This window comes from Schistocerca serialis, chromosome 4 (assembly GCF_023864345.2).
Source record: "Schistocerca serialis cubense isolate TAMUIC-IGC-003099 chromosome 4, iqSchSeri2.2, whole genome shotgun sequence".
Lineage (NCBI taxonomy): Eukaryota > Metazoa > Arthropoda > Insecta > Orthoptera > Acrididae > Schistocerca > Schistocerca serialis.
This window is the reverse complement of record NC_064641.1, coordinates 386,945,814-386,960,517: the sequence shown is the minus strand read 5'-3', so window position 1 is coordinate 386,960,517 and position 14,704 is coordinate 386,945,814. Positions and strand designations below refer to the sequence as shown.

At 44.7% G+C, this 14,704-nt stretch overlaps 2 non-coding genes across 2 annotated transcripts; both read right to left on the bottom strand.

Annotated features, from left to right (window-relative positions):
- Window positions 1-13,657: 13,657 nt before the first annotated feature.
- On the bottom strand, window positions 13,658-13,733 carry Trnat-ugu (transfer RNA threonine (anticodon UGU)). Its single transcript has one exon. It is a non-coding gene; the product is annotated as a tRNA-Thr (tRNA).
- Window positions 13,734-14,099: 366 nt separating this feature from the next.
- Window positions 14,100-14,174, bottom strand: Trnat-ugu (transfer RNA threonine (anticodon UGU)). Its single transcript has one exon. It is a non-coding gene; the product is annotated as a tRNA-Thr (tRNA).
- Window positions 14,175-14,704: the final 530 nt, after the last annotated feature.

Below are 14,704 nucleotides of genomic sequence, written 5' to 3'. Positions count from 1 at the left end.
GTAGCGTCTGAGAGCCGGTGTGTAGTGTGATAGAGAAACGTAGCTACGTGTCACATCGAGAGTGTGCGTCGCGTATCTTGACGTTTTGAACAAAGATAATATGCCCTATAAAAATCAACATCGACTGCTGTAATATTTCTGGCTTATTCAGCCATCATATTAGGCTCCAGGAAGCTATTCCCAGGGCAGTGGAGACGCAAGAAGTATAGAGATGACGCAATGTTGGATGAGGTACCGGTTCAAAAAAATGGTTCAAATGGCTCTGAGCACTAAGGCACTTAACATCTACGGTCATCAGTCCCCTACAACTTAGAACTACTTAAACCCAACTAACCTAGGGACATCACACAACACAACACCCAGTCATCACGAGGCAGAGAAAATCCCTGACCCCGCCGGGAATCGAACCCGGGAACCCGGGCGCGGGAAGCGAGAACGCTACCGCACGACCATGAGCTGCGGACGAAGTACCGGTGACAGATGTTAGATTCGGTACCACTCCCGTGAGAAAGACCGCCTGCATGATGCTGCTGCTCTGTGATTGGCTGCTGTGTTCAGCGGTAGGGCGCCAAAACGTTAAACTTTAGTTGCTATTATTAATTAAACCTGTCATCCAAGTTACTTAATTTTTTTAAATAAACATCTCTCAACAGCCAGCTATCAATCAGTCATTCCAAAATTATTAAAATCAAAGTATTACTAAAACAAAAGACTGACGATATTACTGCCGATGCAATTCGGTGGCGTTCGGGTCACGCCTTGCTGGCTTGGCGCGCGAAGTGTCTCGGGCAGTCCGGCTCTCCAGGTCTGACCGTTCCAGTAGACAGACATGTTGTCTGTTATAGCATTATTTGTTTCATGTAATTTTACTTACTACAGTTCCGACCGTAGCTAGGTACAGACATGTTGTCTGTGGTAGGATGTATTTCATGTTCTTTTAGCCAGATATAATGACTGTGGAAAGATATGTTCAATACGTTTTCATCAAGAATATTTACTCGTGTCTATATCAATAAAAACGCGAGTGGCATCCCAAATGAGTTATAGTTTATTCGTAGCAGCAGCTCCTTGCGAAGTTAATTTCAGCCTCAAGAAAAAGAATCCACGACCTGCGTGCTGTTTTCTGCGCTGGGGACATCATCATCATGAAGACAGCAGGTTAATGAAGAGTACAAGAACTTATGTATTCCACACAGGGCAGTGGAAACAACTAGGCACCTCACGTGTACTGCATTCACAGTACAAATGTGCTCAGTGACACGTCATCTGCAGTAATTCAGAGGAGGTAAAGAAGGATGAAAGTATTAAGACTATCTCACTTTTATTCACCTTTTCTTGCCGTACTGCGCAAACAGTGATCCTGTGAAACTCAACTCAATCTGTTCGTTCAAGAGATCCAATGCGCCGCATGCACTGGCGCGCAGATGGATGACGAGTTACTTGACTTCAGAAAACCATTTGCTACTCTTACGCACTGCTGTTCAGTGAAAAAAAGTACGGTCTTACCGAGTATCGGACCAGATTTTTGACTGGATTCAGAACTTCCTAGCATGTAGAACTCAAGAGTCGCTTTTAATGGAACAATATCGACAAATGTAAAGATGAAACTTCCTGGCGGATTAAAACTGTGTACCGGACTGAGACTCGAACTCGGGACCTTTGCCTTTCGCGGGCAAGTGCTCTACCGACTTTTTTTCTGTCGTGCTGGCCACTTTTTTTTATTTTTTACAAGGGAACCGCTTTATTGTGCCAGGAATGAGGTCTTTTTAAGGAAGGTAGGAGAAACAGAAACCTTTATTATTCACAGAATAAACATAGTACGTCCTGACACATGACAACTGTCCTGGAAGGAACCTCGCTGCCCTCCAACCATGCAGCATGAAATAACAACAAATTTAAAGTGGGGCCACCTCCGGCACCCTAAAGAAAAGTATTTATAGATATTAAAACAAAATATGAAGTACATCCATTTGCTAACTGTGCAAGCGTTAGTTTTTCCTAGGTCGCATACTCGCATAGTGTCCTTAGGTGATGACTTTACTTGGTCGGTTTCACGACTGCACCAACGCTCATCTTTGCGCACCCGGCACACCCCAAGTATATGGCGCGCAAAAACCGTTACTAGGAAATTGGCATACCAATCCTTGTACTTGTGTAGCCGTAATAGTTTTGTGTGTCCATTTGCAAGTATTGCCAGTAATCCAGGACGTTCAGTACGTTCTGACGTGTGTCTCTATAGATGTAATGGACCATCATACCTGTGATCCACGCCACTGCGTTCGTCTTATGACGCGGAAAATACGTTTCCTCTGGAAAAAATACTATGTCAGGAGAGACTGCTATATAGATAGTGCGCCGCATGAGTACTATTATCTTTCTTGCGAGAGTCCAGACAGCCAATGCCTCGCCGCAGACCAGCCGATGGTCGTCCGTATCCAGCACGCCGCATTGCTGACACAAGGGCGAATACGCCAAATGTATTGCGTACTTTTTATCATTCGTAGGGTATTTTCGGATCACGACAATGTACCATGTTGATCTGACTGATGTAGGTAGGTGGGGGTGGTGGACCGTGCGCCACACCACGTGCCAATTAACAGCTGGATGTTTCCGTTCCACCCTATTCCGGGCGATCTGTCGAAGAAGCAGATGGTACACGTCCTTCGATGTCGACTGCCGGGTCGTCGGTTACTGAGCTACCCAAGCACGACTCACGACCCGTCCTCACAGCTTCACTTCTGCCAGTATCTCGTCTCCTACCTACCAAAACTTCACAGAAGCTTTCCTGCGAACCTTGCAGAATTAGCACTCCTGGAAGAAAGGATATTGCGGAGACATGGCTTAGCCACAGCCTGGGGGACGTTTCTAGAATGAAATTTTCACTCTACAGCGGAGTGTTCGCTGATATGAAACTTCCTGTGTCTACGGACCGAGACTCGAACTCGGGACCTAGTTCTGCAAGGTTGGTTGGTTGGTTTGTTGGGGGAAGGAGACCAGACAGCGAGGTCATCGGTCTCATCAGATTAGGGAAGGATGGGGAAGGAAGTCGGCCGTGCCCTTTGAAAGGAACCATCCCGGCATTTGCCTGGAGCGAGTTAGGGAAATCACGGAAAACCTAAATCAGGATGGCCGGACGCGGGATTGAACCGTCGTCCTCCCGAATGCGAGTCCAGTGTCTAACCACTGCGCCACCTCGCTCGGTTGTTCTGCAAGGTTCGCAGGAGAGCTTCTGTGAAGTTGGGAAGGTAGGAGACGAGGTACTGGCGGAATTAAAGCTGTGAGGACGGGTCGTGAGTCGTGCTTGGGTAGCTCAGTCGGTAGAGCACTTGCCCGCGAAAGGCAAAGGTCCGGAGTTCGAGTCTCGGTCCGGCACGCAGTTTTAATCCGCGAGGAAGTTTCATATCGGCGCACACTCCGCTGTAGAGTGAAAATTTCATTCTAGAAATGTAAAGATAATTTCAGTAGTACCGCAATCAAGTGTTATAGGACAATTACCGTTTCCAATGAATATAAATAATTTAGCAGGGAACGTCGGAGACTCCATGGGTATGTTCAAATATCACATGGTTGTCTACAGGTTGATTTTCTGTGTGGGGACAAACTACAAGAATCAATACATGCTAGTATAAGGAGCCAAAAAGTCATCTCGACATATGGCTGAAAATGCATTCCAAGGGAGGTGTGTCCGCTTAAAGTCTGAGTTTCAGTGACTGAAATCACCCGTGAGAACTCACCAAACACACAGGAATCTACTGTCTATATTAGTGCTTTACAATAGTATGCAAATTAACTGAAACAAGCTCATATTTTACAAGGAATTGAAGTAGGTTAGCTATAACAAATTTAATCCGCTAAATTATTCTGATCTTGGAGAACTATTATTGCGTTGACTGTGAACAACAATTGTAGGTGCCCCACAGTCCAGTTGATTAGATTAGATTAGATTAGATTAATACTAGTTCCATGGATCATGAATACGATATTTCGTAATGATGTGGAACGAGTCGAATTTTCCAATACATGACATAATTAGGTTAATTTAACAACATACTTAAGTTAATATAAATACTTTATTTTTTGTGTTTTTTGTTTTTCTTTATTTTTTATTTTTATTTTTATTTTTCTTATTTTTTTAATATTTTTTTCTTAATTTATATCTAAAAATTCCTCTATGGAGTAGAAGGAGTTGTCATTCAGAAATTCTTTTAATTTCTTTTAACTTGTTGGTTATCTGTCAGACTTTTGATACTATTTGGTAAGTGACCAAAGACTTTAGTGCCAGTATAATTCACCCCTTTCTGTGCCAAAGTTAGATTTAATCTTGAATAGTGAAGATCGCCCTTTCTCCTGGTATTGTAGTTATGCACACTGCGATTACTTTTGAATTGGGTTTGGTTGTTAATAACAAATTTCATAAGAGAGTATACATACTGAGAAGCTACTGTGAATATCCCTAGATCCTTAAATAAATGTCTGCAGAATGATCTTGGGTGGACTCCAGCTATTATTCTGATTACACGCTTTTGTGCAATAAATACTTTATTCCTCAGTGATGAATTACCCCAAAATATGATGCTATTTGAAAGCAATGAGTGAAAATAGGCGTAGTAAGCTAATTTACTAAGATGTTTATCACCAAAATTTGCAATGACCCTTATTGCATAAGTAGCTGAACTCAAACGTTTCAGCAGATCATCAAAGTGTTTTTTCCAATTTAATCTCTCATCAATGGACATACCTAAAAATTTGGAATATTCTACCTTAGCTATATGCTTCTGATTAAGGTCTATATTTATTAATGGCGTCATACCATTCACTGTACGGAACTGTATGTACTGTGTCTTATCAAAATTCAGTGAGAGTCCGTTTACAAGGAACCACTTAGTAATTTTCTGAAAGACAGTATTGACAATTTCATCAGTTAATTCTTGTTTCTCAGGTGTGATTACTATACTTGTATCATCAGCAAAGAGAACTAACTTTGCCTCTTCATGAATAGAGAATGGCAAGTCATTAATATATAATAAGAACAACAAAGGACCCAAGACTGACCCTTGTGGAACCCCATTCTTGATAGTTCCCCAGTTTGAGGAATGTGCTGATCTTTGCGTGTTACGAGAACTACTTATTTCAACTTTCTGCACTCTTCCAGTTAGGTACGAATTAAACCATTTGTGCACTGTCCCACTCATGCCACAATACTTGAGCTTATCTAGCAGAATTTCATGATTTACACAATCAAAAGCCTTTGAGAGATCACAAAAAATCCCAATGGGTGGTGTTCTGTTATTCAGATCATTCAAAATTTGACTGGTGAAAGCATATATGGCATTTTCTGTTGAAAAACCTTTCTGGAAACCAAACTGACATTTTGTTAGTACTTCATTTTTACAGATATGTGAAGCTACTCTTGAATACATTACTTTCTCAAAAATTTTGGATAAAGCTGTTAGAAGGGAGATTGGACGGTAATTGTTGACATCAGATCTATCCCCCTTTTTATGCAAAGGTATAACAATAGCATATTTCAGTCTATCAGGGAAAATGCCCTGTTCCAGAGAGTTATTACACAGGTGGCTGAGAATCTAACTTATCTGTTGAGAACAAGCTTTTAGTATTTTGCTGGAAATGCCATCAATTCCATGTGAGTTTTTGCTTTTAAGTAAGTTTATTATTTTCCTAATTTCAGAGGGAGAAGTGGGTGAGACTTCAATTGTATCAAATTGCATAGGTATGGCCTCTTCCATTAACAGCCTAGCATCTTCTAATGAACACCTGGATCCTACTATATCCACAACATTTAGAAAATGATTATTAAAAATATTTTCAACTTCTGACTTTTTGTTCGTAAAGTTTTCATTCAAGTTGATGGTAATACTGTCTTCCTCTGCTCTTGGTTGACCTGTTTCTCTTTTAATAATATTCCAAATTGTTTTAATTTTATTATCAGAGTTGCTGATTTCAGACATGATACACATACTCCTGGATTTTTTAATAACTTTTCTTAATATAACACAGTAGTTTTTATAATTTTTGATAGTTTCTGGGTCACTACTCTTTCTTGCCGTCAGATACATTTCCCTCTTCCGGTTACAAGATATTTTTATACCCTTAGTAAGCCATGGTTTGTTACAAGGTTTCTTACGAGTATATTTAACTATTTTCTTGGGGAAGCAGTTTTCAAATGCATTTACAAAAATGTCATGAAATAAATTATATTTTAAATTGGCATCAGGTTCACGGTGCACCTCATCCCAGTCTAACTGCTGTAGGCTTTCCCTGAAATTTGCAATTGTTAAATCGTTGACTGAACGTACTACTTTGGAGGACTGTTTAGTACTGCTGAATGGGGCTATGTCATATATTGTAACTAGCTGTGCACCATGATCAGAAAGACCATTCTCAACAGGCTGAGCATTTATCTGGTTAAACTTATCTTGGTCTATAAAGAAGTTATCTATCAGTGAGCTGCTATCCTTTACCACCCAAGTAGGAAAATCAATGACGGGTGTAAAATTGAAATAACCGAGTAATACTTCGTCATTTTTCCTATTACCCTCTTTCAGAGAATCTACATTGAAGTCCCCACAAATAATAATTTGCTTCCCCCTGTCTGACAGATAGCACAACAAGGAGTCCAAATTTTTCAGAAATAGATGAAAATTTCCTGATGGGGACCTATATACAGTTACAATTATAAATGTGCCTTTATTTAATTTAAGCTCACAGGCACATGCTTCTATATGTTTCTCTAGACAAAACTTTTTTGTTTCTATACTTTTTGCACAATGATAACTTTTGACATATATGGCAACTCCTCCTTTCTCCATATTTTCTCTCATTACATGTGTTTCTAAGTGTGGGTATACCGTGTTATTTCTGTGTTTCCGATAGGAACACTTTCTGTTTGTGTTAAAATGGATATTTCACCTAAGAAGCGGAAAAAAATAGTTGTCTTGGAGAAAACATATCTGTGACTACAACAGACATTGTCTCTGTTGTTGGTGTGGAAAAAATCTAGTGTTTCAAGACTTAATGAAGCATAGTGTAATACTGCCTCATTCTTACCAAAGATACGGGCGAAAACGAAAAGAACCCCTAGAAGTGACAAAACTCTACAGTGGAAGTCGTCCTCACAGCCGCGCGGGATCAGCCGAGCGATCTCAGGCGCTGCAGTCATGGACTGTGCGGCTGGTCCCGGCGGAGGTTCGAGTCCTCCCTCGGGCATGGGTGTGTGTGTGTGTCCTTAGGATAATCTAGGTTAAGCAGTGTGTAAGCTTAGGGACTGATGACCTTAGCAGTTAAGTCCCGTAAGATTTCACACACATTTTTTATCATCCTCACATTATAAGTAAGGACCTTCGGAGAGATTGGCTACTTGGGTCGAAATTGATTCTTCAGCTGTGCGGTAGGCTTCTTGATTGTGGGTGGAAGGCACGAAATCCAACAAAAAAGCTGTTATTAAAACCTGCCATAAAGGAAAAACGGTTGGCGTGGACCAAAATATACAAATATTGGATCTCCAATGACTGGAATCTTGTAGTCTTCAAGAGTCCCATTTTATTGTTCAAAGTTACAAACTACGTCAGGCGAAGAACTCATACCGGAGTGAAAGCTGGGGAACCCTCCCAAAAAATTGTTCTGTGCTTTATTCGCTACAAATTACTCTGGGGCACTAGCGATGAATTAAACCGAATACATGGCAATCTTTATTCACAGGACTATGCCATTACTGTAGACCCGTGCAGATGTTGGAGGAACGTTTCAACATGACCGGGCCCTATGTGACGTTTCTAAAGCTATCAGCAAGTTCATGGAAGAAAACAGCACTAACGTGCTTCAGTGTCAAGGCACTGCAGTAGTAGGCCTTGGGCGGCCTAAGCGAGGCATGTCATCGACAGTTCCTGTCTCTCTGTATCTCCTCCACGTCCGAACAACATCGCTTTGGTTCACTCCGAGACGCTTGGGCACTTCCCTTTTTGAGAGCCCTTCCTGGTACTAAGTAACAATGCGGACGTGACCGAATCATGGTATTGACCGTCTAGGCATGGTTGAACTACAGACAACACGAACCGTGTACATCCTTCCTGGTGTAATGACTGGAACTGATCGGCTGTCGGACCCCGTCCGTCTAATAGGCGTTACTCATTCATGGTCTCTGAACAGTCAAAGGGAGTGTGGCTGTGATACAATATCCACAGTCAACGTCTATCGTCAGGAGTTCTGGGAACCGGGGAGATGCAAAACTCTTTTTGATGTGTGTGCATATACACTCCTGGAAATGGAAAAAAAGAACACATTGACACCGGTGTGTCAGACCCACCATACTTGCTCCGGACACTGCGAGAGGGCTGTACAAGCAATGATCACACGCACGGCACAGCGGACACACCAGGAACCGCGGTGTTGGCCGTCGAATGGCGCTAGCTGCGCAGCATTTGTGCACCGCCGCCGTCAATGTCAGCCAGTTTGCCGTGGCGTACGGAGCTCCATCGCAGTCTTTAACACTGATAGCATGCCGCGACAGCGTGGACGTGAACCGTATGTGCAGTTGACGGACTTTGAGCGAGGGCGTATAGTGGGCATGCGGGAGGCCGGGTGGACGTACCGCCGAATTGCTCAACACGTGGGGCGTGAGGTCTCCACAGTACAACGATGTTGTCGCCAGTGGTCGGCGGAAGGTGCACGTGCCCGTCGACCTCGGACCGGACCGCAGCGACGCACGGATGCACGCCAAGACCGTAGGATCCTACGCAGTGCCGTAGGGGACCGCACCGCCACTTCCCAGCAAATTAGGGGCACTGTTGCTCCTGGGGTATCGGCGAGGACCATTCGCAACCGTCTCCATGAAGCTGGGCTACGGTCCCGCACACCGTTAGGCCGTCTTCCGCTCACGCCCCAACATCGTGCAGCCCGCCTCCAGTGGTGTCGCGACAGGCGTGAATGGAGGGACGAATGGAGACGTGTCGTCTTCAGCGATGAGAGTCGCTTCTGCCTTGGTGCCAATGATGGTCGTATGCGTGTTTGGCGCCGTGCAGGTGAGCGCCACAATCAGGACTGCATACGACCGAGGCACACAGGGCCAACACCTGGCATCATGGTGTGGGGAGTGATCTCCTACACTGGCCGTACACCACTGGTGATCGTCGAGGGGACACTGAATAGTGCACGGTACATCCAAACCGTCATCGAACCCATCGTTCTACCATTCCTAGACCGGCAAGGGAACTTGCTGTTCCAACAGGACAATGCACGTCCGCATGTATCCCGTGCCACCCAACGTGCTCTAGAAGGTGTAAGTCAACTACCCTGGCCAGCAAGATCTCCGGATCTGTCCCCCATTGAGCATGTTTGGGACTGGATGAAGCGTCGTCTCACGCGGTCTGCACGTCCAGCACGAACGCTGGTCCAACTGAGGCGCCAGGTGGAAATGGCATGGCAAGCCGTTTCACAGGACTACATCCAGCATCTCTACGATCGTCTCCATGGGAGAATAGCAGCCTGCATTGCTGCTAAAGGTGGATACACACTGCACTACTGCCGACATTGTGCATGCTCTGTTGCCTGTGTCTATGTGCCTGTGGTTCTGTCAGTGTGATCATGTGATGTATCTGACCCCAGGAATGTGTCAATAAAGTTTCCCCTTCCTGGGACAATGAATTCACGGTGTTCTTATTTCAATTTCCAGGAGTGTAGTAATAAATGTGCACAGTTAATCATATTGTCCCATTTAATTTGTAGCTCCACACTGAATACGACAGTGAGCTGGAGCAATATCATGTTGCAGCGCCGCATTACCGTTCGTACCAGCAAAGGCACGTGTTTCTGCAGGAGAGGCAAGGTCACCCGCAGGAAGTGCAGTTTCTCCTGGCTGCGAGGCGCTGTAGATTGGATTGGATTGTTTGGGGGAGGAGACCAGAGAACGACGTCATCGGTCTCAGCGGATTAGAGAAGGATGGGGAAGGAAGTCGGCCGTGCCCTTTCAAAGGAACCATCCCGGCATTTTCCTGAAGCGATTGAGGGAAATCACGCAAAACCTAAATCAGGATGGCCGCACGCGGAATTGAACCGTCATCCTCCCGAAAGCGGGCTCTGTAGGAACGTGACAGGCCTCACGAGGCGGTTCCCTTTCACAAACACCATCCAGACTCACTCTCCGTACCCACAGGTGGATGTTGTGAAAGTTGACGACACTACCCCTCATCCGTGAATAGGATGTGAAGGTTGATGACACTATCCCTCATCTGTGAATAGTGTGAGTGATAGAAATACCAGCACCACGGTGGCCTGTGCGACGAACCAGCGTCAAAACTGTTTCGACAGAGGAAAGTCCATGGGTAATAAGGTCTGCACGCGCTTAAAGGGATACGGATAGGGACAGGTGTCGTGGAAAATGTTCCAGACGGTCATCTGGCTTACCCCATGCTGACGGGCCACCTGCCTGGTGTTGAGACCAGGATTACTGGCAAAGATCTATTATCTCCACCTTCAGTGGGTGTACCTCCCTCGATCCCATTTCCAGTCACATGTCCTTGTGATCATTTTTGGTCTTTATCCTTATATTGTTATTTTTGTTGTATTTTATGGTTTTATACACATGATTAGCATGTAACCTTGATTTTCAAATGGTGTATTGAAACGTCGATTGAAACTAAACTCGCCTTGTGTGTGTATGTTTTGTTGTGTGGTAACGTGTTGGTAAAGAGCTGTGGAAGATTTTTTTTGCATGCTCTTGAGTCCGTTGAAAGGCACCGTGTATGTTAGACAGGTTCGTTCCCCAATCTCCCCAACGCCGCTCGAACTCCACGTCGACGTAGTGTAGCTGAAATTTTCTATAGTAATTATAATGACTAGTAAGGGTAATATTTACGTTCGAGTGTCACTTAATTAAAAATGGCTCTGAGCAGTATGGGACTCAACTTCTGAGGTCATCAGTCCCCTAGACTTAGAACTACTTAAACCTAAGGACATCACAAACAACCATGCCCGAGGCAGGATTCGAACCTGCGACCGTAGCAACAGCGCGGTTCCGGACTGAAGCGCCTGGAACCGCTCGGCCACCACGGCCGGCTCACTTAATTACTTATCAGAGATGAGTACTCGTTTATTTCTTCCTTGAATACAACTTTTACTCTTACTGTCGAGTTGTAATACGTAATATTCACAATTATAAGTTCACTTCGTCTTTATCAGAGCAAGAACAAACTCGAAATCATTAACATTACATTCAACAACAGAGATAATAAAAATGAGAGATAATGTAACGATAAAGTCCGCTTTACCCATGCTAACAGTAACGTCTTTGGTTCCTACACATGGCACAGTATCGGACACAGTTATTTACGTAAAAAAAAAGTGATAATACATCCTCTCGGTGTTAGTTTGCTGCAGTTTGTTCAAATGGTTCAAATGGCTCTCAGCACTATGGGACTTAACGTCTGTGGTCATCAGTCCCCTAGAACTTAGAACCACTTAAACCTAACTAACCTGTGGACATCACACACATCCATGCCCGAGGCAGGATTCGAACCTGCGACCGTAGCGGTCACGCGGTTCCAGACTGAAGCGCCTAGAACCGCACAGTGCTGCAGTTTGTCCCCATTTGCAAACATACCCTGTGTAAGAAGGTAGGAATGACAGAAGACGGTAGCGAACTGCAGGAAGACCTCCAGAGGACTGATTATTAGTTCACGGACTGGCAGCTGGCCCTGAAAGTAAATAAATGGAACATATTGCGCGTAAGTGGCCGAAGAAACCTACAACTGTAAAATTACACCGTTGGTGAAGAACACTGGATCAAGCAACTACCGTAAAATATCTTGGAACAACCATCCCGACCGACCTAAAGTGGAATGACGACATAAAACTAATAGTTCGAGAGCACTCGCCAGGCTACGATTCATATGAAACATCTCACGAAATGTAATTCATTCACGAAAGACATGTCCTACAAAACACTTGTGCGACCGACTCTAGAACGTTGGTCATCAGTTTGGGACCCTTACCAGACAGAATTAATAGAAGAGATAGATAACATCGATGGAAAAGTGTCGGAGAGAGTGGCGCGTTTCGTCACGGGACAGTTTAGTCTACACGATAGCATTTATAACAGTGTTCTACAGTTTCCAGTGGCAGGTGCTGCAAGAGGCGTTGTGCATTACACACAGATTTACTACTGTACCGGGAACAGTAGGGCACCATATTATTTTCTCCCACATGCTTGTCGCGAAATGATCGCGACGAGAAAATTCTAAAAATTAGAGCCAATGCGGAGGTTTTCAGACAGTCATTCCTCCCACCTCCATTCGCGAATAGGTAGGGGAAGGGGAGAGGGGTAGAGGGGGGAGAGGGGAGAGAGGGAGGGTGACTGTACTCTCTGCCACATTCTAAGGTGGCTAATCGAATATAGATGTAGACGTAGATGCAGGAGAGCAAAGCATTGTGCCTAGAGTGCGGAGGAGAAGGAGGGGCGGAACGAAAGAGAGAGAGATGGACAGAGGGAGAGACGGAGAGAGAGAGAGGGAGAGAGAAGTAGGGGCAAAATGACCGGGAAGGGAACAATCCGATGCGGATGCGCCGCAACTGGCGGATCACATTCTTTTTCGCTCGAAGCGGCCGTGTGTGCCGGCTGCTGTTGGCACGTTTAGTAGCCCATAGAGCCAAATGGTAATGATTTATCGGACGGCGGGGCAGAAAGCATTTCAACGGTCCGGAAAGGGCCTCCTATGCAAGCGCGCAACTCGAATTTCAGCGCCGACTGCAGGCATTGCTGCGTGCTTCCTTTCGACGGGCGCAGCGCCGCTGCACGCGCAAAATTACGGACAATTCGCGTCCGCGGCCGCAATGGACGGAAAGCGCTCGTCTTGTTGTGTGCAGCTAGTCCGCTCTCGCTGCTTAGCGAGTTCGTTATCGCAAATGGCGGCGGTTTATTCGGAATTAGCACGGGAAAGCTGTCCGTGGCTGATTGCAGCTGCTAATTCCGCTTACTTTGTATGAGAATAGCGGCACTGAGGGAAGTACCATTTGCAATCTTCTATTGCGATTAACTTCAACAGAGTAACGGCCACCAAAGTGAAGGGGCGGGAAATTCTTCTCTCTGTGGCCGCGGCAGCGGAGCGGGTCGATGCTTTTAGAACCGCAATCCTGCATAAAAAGCAATGACTGCATTTACTGTTTCATTAATACGTTGCACCCCACGTTCCCATTCACCGCAATAGTGCGTCGCTCTCCCCAGCGCTTTTTTCTGCGAATGGGTAGTAACTCGGAAATCGAGTGGTGAGAGATTCCAGAAACACTGGGTCGCTTATTCGCCATTTTCATTTCGACCTATTCCAGGAACGCGTTCTTGAAAAGCTTTCCACTTTTTACTTAGTTCTTTTAATAAAGTTAAAGCTGGTATAAAATTTCGAATGACTTAACATCTTATGCAGTTACGCCAGAAATTATTCAGCTACATTAAAGAGGAGAGAAGAGTCACCCACCCCGTTCAGTAATGTATTTAGATAATTTAACTATATATGACGGTAGTATCTGTTCCCGAAAGAACAGTTACCGTCAATGACCATGCAGCTTTGCTAGAAATGAAATGATAATTAAATGGACACCCTAGCTGCAAGCAGGCGTTGATACACTTCACTGGGGACATGTTGAAAATGTGTGCCCCCGACCGGGACTCGAACCCGGGATCTCCTGCTTACATGGCAGACGCTCTATCCATCTGAGCCACCGCGGGCACAGAGGATAGTGCGTCTGCAGGGACTTATCCCTTGCACGCTCCCCGTGAGATCCACATTCCCAACATGTCCACACCACTACATTCGTAGTGCGCCTAATAGATGTTTGCCCATCACACTCATTACTCGTGGCAGATTAATCTACCAAGTCCCGTACGAGTTCGGGCATAGCGTGTGCGTTCGCACAAGAAGGTCAGAGGCCGGAAACCCATATTTTTAACTATATATGACGGTAGTATTTCTTCCCGAAAGAACAGTTACCGTCAATGACCATGCAGCTTTGCTAGAAATGAAATGATAATTAAATGGACACCCTAGCTGCAAGCAGGCGTTGATACACTTCATTGGGGACATGTTGAATATGTGTGCCCCGACCGGGACTCGAACCCGGGATCTCCTGCTTACATGGCAGACGCTCTATCCATCTGAGCCACCGCGGGCACAGAGGATAGTGCGTCTGCAGGGACTTATCCCTTGCACGCTCCCCGTGAGATCCACATTCCCAACATGTCCACAACACTACATTCGTAGTGCGCCTAATAGATGTCGGTCGGGGCACACATTTTCAACATGTCCCCAATGAAGTGTATCAACGCCTGCTTGCAGCTAGGGTGTCCATTTAATTATCATTTCATTTTAGATAATTTAGTTATAAACTACACTCACCAAAAGAGTGATGCTGTAAAAGGGCGAAGGATAAACAAATGTTTAAAATTTTCTGGTGACATGGTATTTCTAAGTGAAAATGAAAGAAAAAATTGACAGGATGTTAAAAGAATTGAACACCAGCTGTGTGGAATATTGATAGAAGATAAAATGGGCAACTGATATGTCTACCAAAACATGCCATAACAACAACAGGCAGCAATGACTGTAAGGTTGCAATAGTAATTCTAAATAGAACTTATAACATAATTAAGGTAACACAGTTACCTTGGTTACCACAGAGATAACTAATGGGAACGTCACAT